The sequence below is a fragment of the Euphorbia lathyris genome, chromosome 6 (genome assembly GCF_963576675.1).
Source record: "Euphorbia lathyris chromosome 6, ddEupLath1.1, whole genome shotgun sequence".
Lineage (NCBI taxonomy): Eukaryota > Viridiplantae > Streptophyta > Magnoliopsida > Malpighiales > Euphorbiaceae > Euphorbia > Euphorbia lathyris.
Window position 1 is genome coordinate 73,028,166 of NC_088915.1, and position 9,511 is coordinate 73,037,676.

The 9,511-nt window shown below is 32.9% G+C and overlaps 1 long non-coding RNA gene across 4 annotated transcripts; it reads left to right on the forward strand.

Moving 5' to 3' along the window:
- Positions 1 to 5,109: 5,109 nt before the first annotated feature.
- On the forward strand, positions 5,110 to 8,749 carry LOC136234217 (uncharacterized). Of its 4 annotated transcripts, none has more exons than XR_010691114.1 (7): positions 5,110 to 5,341; positions 5,640 to 6,360; positions 6,477 to 6,982; positions 7,456 to 7,522; positions 7,884 to 7,985; positions 8,135 to 8,232; positions 8,540 to 8,749. It is a non-coding gene; the product is annotated as an uncharacterized lncRNA (long non-coding RNA). The 4 variants fall into 4 exon arrangements; XR_010691112.1 differs by having other exon boundaries at positions 6,477 to 6,610; positions 6,926 to 7,522; XR_010691113.1 differs by having other exon boundaries at positions 6,477 to 6,610.
- The last annotated feature ends 762 nt before the right edge of the window (positions 8,750 to 9,511 follow it).

Below are 9,511 nucleotides of genomic sequence, written 5' to 3' on the forward strand. Positions count from 1 at the left end.
CAAGAAGCGCCTTATTATAATTGTTTGCCTGCTGCAATCTTCACTTCATAAGTCATATTTATTTTTAGTTGTACTCTATGGAGATTTGTAATTTTGTTTTTTATGAACTTTGAACATTCTGTCATATTGAGTTATTACTATTATTTGATGTGAATATTCAGGTAAGTATATTTCCTATCTTTCAACACAATAAAATAGAGAACTGAGTGTATGAATGAAAGAGAGGATGAATATTATTAATTCAAGAGAAAGAGAAATACAAGTAATACTAACCCTCTCTTCCCACAAATGGGAGAGCTGGTACAGCAGAAGTAAACATCTCAAAAATGCATGCCTCATACCTTTTTCCCTTGAAGTATATAATAGAAGAATGTACTCATCTCCCAGCACACACTAACTAACTCATTTCCCAAATATCCTTATAGTAACTAACTCTCTCATGTGCCTTTTTTCATGTCCCTTCTTCCTCCTAATATACACCTGTAAAGGTTTAGGCCACTTATTATTGTCCAAAATAACCCCGTTATGAATCTGTTCTCTAACATTATTATTACTGTCCATGTACTAAAAAAGAAGCACGTCAAGGTCTGCATCTGATCCAACTGCTGGCTTGCTGGACTATGATGATTTATCTAATATATCTACCTTACACACCACAAGCAATAATAAGGTTCAACGGTTGGTATGATTATAAATAAAGCCACCAATTAAGCAAGTGCATAATATCAGAGCTTGAGCTTTTACCTTAATTGGTTCCATAACATAGTACATATGCTTGGACTAAATGGTCGAGAGTTCGAATCCCGACAACCTTATTAATTTGTGAAATTAGAAACACATGGTGAGTTGGACCTGTATTCCATGACACATAAGCCAACCAAAATGACATTGGGATTGACATAATTTGATTCTTCCATCAATTAGTGCTCAATATCTAGATGGACATTTTTGAATATCCATTTGCATATTGATTGATAATCTCATGAATATACAATTTCGCATTTCAAATTATAGTGAATCCATAATTTTCTATTCAACATTTCAATTATTCCATAATTTTTTTTTAAAAATATTAAAGTATAGAATGTAAGTGTACACGGACAATTATAGTATGTAAATCTGGACATTGACCACTTTTTGTCTCTGCTACTGAACTTCTTCTGGTTTGAGAGATTTACTTATACCGACTGCTGTTTTGAAGATGTTATCCTCCAAGCATAAGCCCCTATATATTATACTTTAGTATGTTGATCATTCATACTCTTTCCTATCTATCATTTTGATCATGATTATAAGGGATGGTATGTTAGATATGGACTCTAGCAAGTGTACTAGGGTAGATGTAGTGTTGGTAAGACCAAGTATATCGTATTCCACCGGGATTGAAACTAGTTGATTGAACAGTTACCTTAAATGTTAGAATTCAAAAGGTTGGTCGGTTTGATTTTTAACAAAAACTAAGCATAGACAGAGAAGAATAAGTGAAATGATCAATTAGTGCTCAATATCTAAATGTACATTTTTTAATGTCCATTTGCATATTGATTAATAATCTCATGAATATACAATTTCGCATTTCAAATTATAGTGAATCCATAATTTTCTATTCGCCATTTCAATTATTCCATCATTTTTTTTAAATATTAAAGTATAGAATGTAAGTGTACACAGACAATTATAGTATGTAAATCTGGACATTGACCACTTTTTGTCTCTGCTACCAAACTTCTTCTGGTTTGAGAGATTTACTTATAGCCACTGCTGTTTTCAAGGTGTTATCCTCCAAGCATAAGCCCCTATATATTATACTTTAGTATGTTGATCATTCATACTCTTTCCCCTATCAATCATTTTGATCATGTTTATAAAGGATGGTATGTTAGATATGGACTCTAGCAAGTGTACTAGGGTAGATGTAGTGCTGGTAAGACCAAGTATCGTATTCCACAAGGATTGAAACTAGTTGGTTGAACAGTTACCGTAAATGTTAGGCTAGCACTACGCCTACGAACAACTGTATTTAGACTGTTCCCATTTAATGAAGTAAAACAATATTCCTGATTTGGGTATCTTCCTCTTTTATCAGGTCCGGTGTCCCATTTTGCTAAGATTCTAAGCAAGTAAAATCAACCAAGTGTCCTTGCGTTAATATACAAGCAAGCATTGAGAACCAGGAAGCATTCATAAATGAAACCCCAATATATGGTTGTTTTCATATCCGTCAACAACAATATAAGCCAAATAGCTATTTCGATTACATCGAAGCACCGTCATGTCATCTTTGGTAATTAGCATATAGATTGGATCCTAATCTATTCCTTCAGCATACTATTGCCAATCATTCATGTATGGAAATACTTCATTAATCAAAAAGAGTTACTTACCGTCGCTGTTTAATGGCTGGCTAGGCCTGCAAAAGGAATTACTCACTCATTTCCATTAGTGAACAGCTTGTTCACCCCACAATAATTCTTCCGATAATAAACATAAAAACAGAAAATAAAGATGATGGTGGCGGAAAAACGAGGCACGTCTTACATAAGACTACTATAGTATTTTTAGGTCCAAAAACAAACCCTAAAACAAAAGGGTAAAAAGTACTAAAGGTAAATACAAGGAAAGGACAAATAAACAATCTCCCTACACTTGGAACAAATGGAAGCTGTCTTGCTTTCCCCGTTTTTGCTCTTTTTCTCTCTCCTTTAGCTGGCTCGACCCACGCGTTTATCCGTTTCTTTCAAGTTGACCCGTTAATATCGTTGTTTATGATATTCTGTTCTTTTTGTAGCTAGCCTGTTCATGAGGATTCCTACTTGAACTGTTATTTCTACCCATTTCTTCCATTTCTGGTTGAAAACTATAACTCTGAAGCTCTTTTCAATGAATATTCATCCTCTTAAACTTGCTCATTTCACTGGTATCAAATTACCCCCAACTTGAACTCTTGCTTGTCCTCAAGCAACACATCAAATATAAAACTGAAGGGATAGGTAGTGATTTCATAAGTAAAAACAGATAAGTCGATGCACAATAAAGTCTTTAATAGAAGTGATGAATCTAGTGGGGAGTTTAGGTTGCCTTCAACTATTGAGTGGATTCCTTGATATAATAGTGATCACTTGCAAGTGCTTCTGTTGTTTCGCTCAGTGCTCAGAGTGTTTGCTCTCAAATTGGGTTGTTTGAGTCTCTCGACATCAATGCATGCCTAGGAGTACGTTTGGACTTTGCCTTTCTGTCTAACAGAGAAATCAAACAACAGGGTTAATTTCAAAGCTCCTATTTGATTTCAAATCTCCTATTTGATTTTCTTTTGATTATTCTCAGAGGGGATGAGTATTTTTCCTTTTTAGATTTTTTTCATAGATTGCAAGGATTTTGGATTGAATCCCCTTTGGCTTTGATATTTCTCGAAACAGGGCTATTCGATAATTGCTTCTTGTTTCCTGTGATTCCGACCATGGGGTTAGGATTTTGGTGTTTGGTGATGTATATTTGGATGTGGGAATAGGTGTTTAGTAGTGAATGTTTGGGATGTTCATCTTCTTGTGTCAAGAATCGTTTTATCCTACTGAAAGGCAGATAAGGCAAAATCTAACCTACCTAAAACATGAAAAGCGCACTCCAATAAAATTATTGCATCAATATGCATGATTTGGGCACAAGTCTCACTGGTTGTTTGCACTTGTTCAGTAATCAATATGTTTATGAAGTTAAAAGTTAAATTAATACTGTTAACCTCCGGATATTTAGAGGGTGTTCCGCAGGAAATAAAGCGTTTGGTTAGGATTATATAACCGCGGCGTTTAGCATTTTCTCTGACAACTGTAGCGTTTTGGAGCGTTCCATGAAAAGCTCTTATTTGGAGCTTTTCATAAACAGCGGTTTGTAGTTATATGTTATTGACAAACTTATCCTTGTTATTTCCATAAAATATGTTTATTCTTTAACATTATTTATATTTAACAACATAATTACCGGAAAAGAGAGTTTTGTTGCGTTCAATAAATTTATTGTTTTTTATATAGATTATTTTTATTAATTTGTGTAACACATTTTTTATTTTGTAATAGGATAAGATGCAAAAATACCCCTAACATTTATAGCTATGAGTAATTATATCCTTAACATCTAAAATGGTGCAATTGTACCCCTAATATTGGCAGCCAAAAGCAATTTTATCCTTAACATTGACAAGTTGGGTCAATTTGACAAATAATTTATCAAACTATCTTTTTGGTCATGAATATTGTCATCTACAGTTCACATGTGCACCATTTTATCATTGTTAGTAACAGATCACAAACATATGATTAGACGTAAAATTTTTTTAAGAAAATAAAAAAATATATATTGCCTTTTGTACGAGTTGGACAAAAAAATTCAAATATTTCACCGTTAATAAATATTAATTTTCAATTTTATTATTACATAACAAAAAAAATATGAAATCTTTTTTTTACAACTACTAATATGTGCAATTGGTGTAGAATAAGAAATAAAATACTCCCTCCATTCCATTATATAGGTCATTCTAGCAAATTGGTTTTTTCCCTAAATATAAGTCATTCTAGGATTCCAATACTTATTGCCCAATAGTGACATGAGAGAGAATTATTTTTTGTATTGGTACATGTGTTTTTTAATATTTCAATGCTTATTGCCCAATAGTGACATGAGAGAGAATTTTTTTTAGTTAACCAATATATTTCTTAATTTGTGTGAAATACCCTAAAATAACTTATATAATGGAATGGAGGGAGTATCTATGTTTTCTAATAATATCTGAAATCGACCTAACTTGCCAATGTTAGGGGTAAAATTGCTTTTAGCTACCAGCGTTATGGGTAAAATTATATCATTTTAGATGTTAAGAATAAAATTATTCCTAGTTGTAAACGTTATAGGCATTTTTCACATTTTTCACAAAAAAGTGATAAAATTTTTATCCTTAATTATAGTTTTGAAATTAATATGGAGGACAACTATATATATTGTCTCTAATGATTTTTTTAATCTAATAAAGGGGACAAATTTAATTAATAAAGATTAGATAATACTTTTATATATAAATTTATTATTTCAATTGATTTTGTCTAACCACAACTTTTCTCTCCCACTCCCCTCTCTCTCTCTCTCTCTCGTTCTTTGGCTCCCCCTCATTGCCAGCCGACATACCGTCTCCATCCATAGCCACCGCCCCACTCTTACATTCTCTCTTTTCTCTTCTCTCTATTTGTTTTCCCTCTTCATTTGCCTTCCTCTCTCCCTTTTGTTTCCCCAATTTTCATTGAGGAATTCAATATCAGCAAATTTGGAGACGGATCTCTAATGAATTTTCAAGGTTAGGTTTTCTATTTTTTTTTTTTTTTCATGAAAATCTCAATGTTTGGTATATCTACCATCAATTTAATGAAACCGATAGTTGACTGCTTAATTTATTCCTCTGTTATAGTAGCTTCAACATGATGTTAGATGTCCTAATCTCCCTATGAAATTCTAAATGAAACCATTCCTTAACAAAGATAGGAACAAAGAACAAACTGCAATTGAAACCATTCCTTAGATGTCGTAATCTTGCTTGGGTTTTCTATTGCTTATTTGCACATGTCTCTGTTTTATTGTTGTTTTTGTTCATTCAGATGAAGGATGATGAAGATTGGATGGATGATGAAGATTGGATGGAGGACGAAGATTGGATGGAGGACGATGCTGGTTTGTTCATCCAGATCAAGAATTCGATTGACACGACCATTATTCTTATCGTTCAACACTGTTTTGATATCTGGAGAAGAGGAACCAGAAGCAATACTATCTCCTGTAATGGATGTTGTGGTGAGAGTGTACAAACCTGTTAGTGGTCTATCAGGTGGTGAAGGTGATAGTACATCCCTTGCTATTTCTGATACTGCATTTTTTTCCATAAGGTTACTGGTTGCATCTTCACAAGCTATTAACTTAATTGGAAAGCAAGGCTTTGTAATAAAATCGATACAGGAAAACATTGGTGCTACTGTAAGGGTTCTTGGTGAAGACTCGCCTTCATATGCTACTTTTGATGAGAGAATATAGAGATTCATGGTGAACTCTAAGGAATTGGTTGATCATAGCGTAGTTCCTATATTTGAGAAAACTTACAATGCAACAATTTCATAGGACTAAAGGCATCACTCTCCAAGTTCAGATGGCTCAACAACTCATTAAGGAGTTCATTAGTAATCGGAAAGAAGCAACGGCAGCTGTGTACGGGAAGATTGACACAGGATATAATTCATATCCCCTAGTACCGGAAACGAGCTACTCTACATCTTCTTTCGCCTCCCATCTTGGGGGAGCCGGCTATGGATCTTCAAGCTTAGGAGGGTATGGTTCCCCTGGTTTAGGCGGTTATAGCAGTTACAGATTTTGAATGTTGTTTTTATCACAGTAGGACTTGTACACTTGTTTCGTTATTGATTGTTGTTGTGTTACAATGACAGACATGACAAATGATATGGAGAAGGAAATCTCAGTTTCATACCTTTGAACATGAGTGTAAGCTGCTCAAAAATCTTCTTAACATTTTGCAAAGAGAAATTAGAGGCCAAATCATGGAGATAAGATCCTTGACCAGGTTCTATTAATTCATTTATTTTTTACTTTCTTTCACATTTAATAGCAGGGTGTTCTTACTTGTGGGATATTTGAAGTCATTTTTATATTTTTTTAGTTTCTGATTCACAATCTGTCATTTTTTAATTGGGTACTCTCATTACTGTCATGCAACCAATTGAACTAAAATTCAAGCTAATAGTTAACGCCCAATCATATATCTTATATTTGTCTCTGACAATTACTGTTATTTGGTTCTCATTGGTGTTCATTAATTAAAGCAAATATAGGATTATGTTGGTATTCCCCATAATTAATTAAAGAAACTATTTTTTAGGTTTGTTAGGTTATTGGCTTCATATTGTTGACAAATTCTACTCTTATGCTTTTGCTTGTAAGTTGTGTTCATATTTCTCAAATTATTTTAATGATAATGCATTTTTTTTATTACTTTTAGCTTATACTCCTGTAGATATTTGATAACAGAAAATTTGAGTTTATTAACCTCATTTATGCTAGTTTTCATACATTTTCATAAAATCTGCAAGTTATATAGTTGTATTATTCTAAAAAGAAAAAGAGTAAGTTAGCACTCTTGCCTATTCCATATAACCTGCCTTTTTTTATAACTATAAAATCATAATCCAGTAAAAGGCTTGAGATTGCTTATAATTATCTTCTTGGATAGGAGATGCTTTTTGCTGTCTATTAAGTTTATCTTATTTCTTTATTTAGCAAAATAAGCAGATAGTAGTTGATGTTGTTGTCCATGATGTCAATGGGTATGTTGAGATGGAAACTGATTTCACTAGGCTTAGATATTTGGCTAGTGGTACTTAATACTAATCTCTTTATTATTTTTTGAAGCAATTTGGTAGGACTCAGTTGGGAAGGGACTTTTTGGTTTTAACTTCAGAAGCATTATTGATTATAGGTAATTCACAGTCTGTATTCTTTAGTTTTGTTTTCTACTGTCTGATTCTAATTACCTTAGCTTCTAAATCTATTATAAAATACCCCTTCTTTTGCAATTTCTACTTTGTGTTTTTCCTCTTTGATTCAATCTCTCTCTCTCACTCTTTTAATTCCATTGTGATCCCTAGAGTGAAAAAGTGTGTTGTTTTGGACTTAAACATGTAAATTGGTTGTTTCCTGTGTGATTGAGAAAAATAAATAATGAGAGTCCAATTTATTTTATTCAACATGTTTAAAGGTCGATAGAATGACTTTTATGCATTTTTTGTTTATGAAAGTAGTAACATATAGTCTGATTGGAAATAAAATGCAAATTGTAGAATCGAAGGCTACAAAAATAGTTATCAAAGAAGCACACCTGCTTGCAAAAGGAAGATGCATGCTCTTTCAGAATATGATAAACATATTATTTTATGCAACATGTAAGTTTGAATAGCACATATAATTATTTTGTATAAGTTTTAACTCATATTCATTGTATAAGTTTTAACTCATATTCATTTTAGTGTTTCTGTTACAAGATTTTGTAATCACACATGAAATTTTGACATCAAGTGTTTTTCTCCTATAGGGAAAAGTAGTTGTTATTTGTCTTGCCCAAGGGAGGACTAGGGCATGCATGAAATGCTAACACCAACAAGTGTTATCATGGGAGCTAGTCTCAAGAAGGTATGAGCTATATTAAATCTATTTTCTTTTTTATTTCTCAGTTGTATGCTAAGTTTGTGTTTCTTTGCTATGTGGATTTGAAATCGGTCAATACTAATAATATATGTTCTTAGCTATCCATTCCTGAACTTTTGAAAGATTAACTTTGTAGCTAGCTATGCTTTTCTATTTAGAAATGATTTTATCAGTTTCAGAATTCATCTATAATACACTAACTATGCTACCTATGATTTTCGGAATGATGGTGAGAATAATTATTTCATTTAGGAAGGCAAATGTTATATGCATTTTCTGTGTGTATTTGCAGATGAAGGATTTCAGAAGAATGAAACGATTTAAAGCTAATTAAGGGGGATATGGTTTGATTGATGTTAGGAATTATGGTAGAACATATCAGACCCGATGTTATTTGGGAAGAATGAGGTCAATAAGCTTGTACTTGTTAGTTCTTTTGTTCTAATAATTTTTTTTGTTGAATATTATTGTTACATAATAAATCATTTTGTTTTGATTTTTTTTTTCTAATTTATGTCTATAAATGAGGTTATGGTTTGTTGTTGAAAAATGAACCTGTAAATTACCGATTATAGTTGCTGTTGAAAAATGAACCCGTTAATTACTAATTGAAAATCAATAATCTACTGGTTTCAATTAATAATTAGCATATTATTTTTTAGAGCAGGTGTCGTCCTTTACTGTAGGGACAAAAATATGTCACTATTACATGGGAACGACAATTGTCCCTAAGAATGGGGATGACAGTCATCCCTATGAACGGGGATGAAATGTTGTCCCTAAGAACGGAAACGACAGTCATATTGTCCTTAAGAATGGGGACGACAGTCGTCCATCTTAACGCGGACGACAGTAGTCTCTAAGAATGAGGACGACAGTCGTCCCTAAGAATGGGGACGACATTGTGTTTTTCGTCCCTATAGAATCAAGGACGGAGGAAACAATGACGAAAAATAGGGACGAAAAAATTGTCCCCAAAAATATAGGGGACAAATTTTTATGTTTTTGGGGACGATTTTTGTCTTCTCTGAAAGTGCTTATTTTGTAAGCATTTCTTACCATGCTTACAAACAAGTTCAAATTCAAGTTGTAAACAAAGCTGATAATCATAATTTGGAAGTGTTGGTATCATAAACTTTGAGGAAAAAACGATGATAACCTGTTTTGAAGAATTGTGGTTAAGATTTCTATAGATTTCTCTTCACTTGTTTATTGATTCCACCCATTGATACTACTTCTGCATATGCTGCTACTTCTTTAGTCC